General features: G+C 56.8%; 1 protein-coding gene across 1 annotated transcript in view; it reads right to left on the bottom strand.

Moving 5' to 3' along the window:
- The window catches only part of LOC122554917 (TSC22 domain family protein 1), a 216304-nt gene extending 215662 nt beyond the window's left edge, over positions 1 to 642 (bottom strand). The window contains 1 exon segment of the mRNA XM_087993060.1: positions 489 to 642. The gene's annotated coding sequence lies outside the window, so the exon portion shown is untranslated.
- Positions 643 to 1379: the final 737 nt, after the last annotated feature.

Raw genomic sequence — 1379 nt, 5'->3', positions numbered from 1 at the left:
AACTCTGGCCTGGAGCCCCGGCCCGAGCTCGCCTTCGCCCTCGCCCTCCTCAGCCGGGCACCTGCAGGAGCCGAACCACCGCAAACCGAGCAGGCCCCTGCCTCCCTCTGACTGGGAAGGAGTCCCCACGCCCCCCTCCCCTGACCAGACGCCGGTCCCTGTCCCTCCCTCTCCGTGTGTGGGTGTGTGTGTGACTGAAGCTGGCTGGCGGGATGAACCGTTTCACCGCATCATTCAAAAAAAAAATTAATCTCTCTCGGGATGGAATTATTAAATTTGTTTTTCGGAAGGGGGTGTCTCTCTCTCTCTCTCTCTCTGGTCACAAAAGCTGCTTTCCGCTCCGGTCGTGTCTGGAGGACAGTTTGAAGCCTCCCTCTTCCCCAGCTGCTGGCTGTCCGTGACGAAGGCCCGGCCCAGCCCGACCCGGCTTCCTCTCCCCCCTCCTCCACCTCCACCTCCACCTCCACCTCACTCTCACTCTCACTCACTGTCCGCTTGTCAATGGAGAAGTGAGCCACCAGCAAGATGGCGAACGCACATGCGCAACCGAGTACCTCCCATTCGTTTCTCCCTCCCGGCTCGAGCCCCCCGTCGCGAGGAGACAGACATAAAGCCGTCTGGAAACCGGGGCCGTCGGAAACGGCCGATCTCTCTTCTCTTTCCCTCCCTCCCCTCAAGGATGATCACGGAGATTGCCGAGCCGCTCGGCGTGCGAGCTCCGCTGCGTGACGAGGGTTGCCTAGCCACGCCCCCCTCCCCCCCCAAAAAAAAAATCCGGCGACCCAAGGGGAGACGGAAATACCCGAGGCGTCCGCTGATCCGCCGACACAATGGGTGGGCGGAAATCGCCGAGCTTCCCGCCCGTCCAGTCGGCTCGGCACACGATGATAGCCGAGCAGCCTCGGGTCGGGGCCGCCGCGGGAGACCAGAGAGCCGCAGCCCCGATCCGGAAACGACGGGGTTTCATTCATTCCTCTCGGTCCGAGAGTAAAGGCGGCGCCGAATGGGTTATCAATGAGTTCTCCGTCCAAGCCACGTTTGCTGATCATAAATCTTAGTCGTGCAAAGTATCTCACTCTCAACCAGTTCCATATGTTTCAAATGGATTGCCATTAATGACATAAATCTTGCTCTGAACATTCCCTTGACGTTGGCAGCTTTATGAGCCTGGTAGATTGTGCATAAAATGTCTCTCGGAATTGATAGCTGTGACCCCCAACAATTGTCTGATGTTACATTCTCATTATATCCTCTCGTTTAAATTACAGCAAATCATCTTTTGACTCACGATGTATCAAGCACCACTAACCATCTCAGGACGTCCCAGAGGTCTTTACAGCTAATTAAGTCCTTTTGAAGAATAGCTCTGTGGCAAAGCA

Source organism: Chiloscyllium plagiosum, unplaced genomic scaffold (genome assembly GCF_037043375.1).
Source record: "Chiloscyllium plagiosum isolate Xiang-an unplaced genomic scaffold, Cpla_swu_hap1 HiC_scaffold_12, whole genome shotgun sequence".
Lineage (NCBI taxonomy): Eukaryota > Metazoa > Chordata > Chondrichthyes > Orectolobiformes > Hemiscylliidae > Chiloscyllium > Chiloscyllium plagiosum.
The sequence above is the reverse complement of the archived record's forward strand: the minus strand, read 5'-3'. Positions and strand labels throughout refer to the sequence as shown.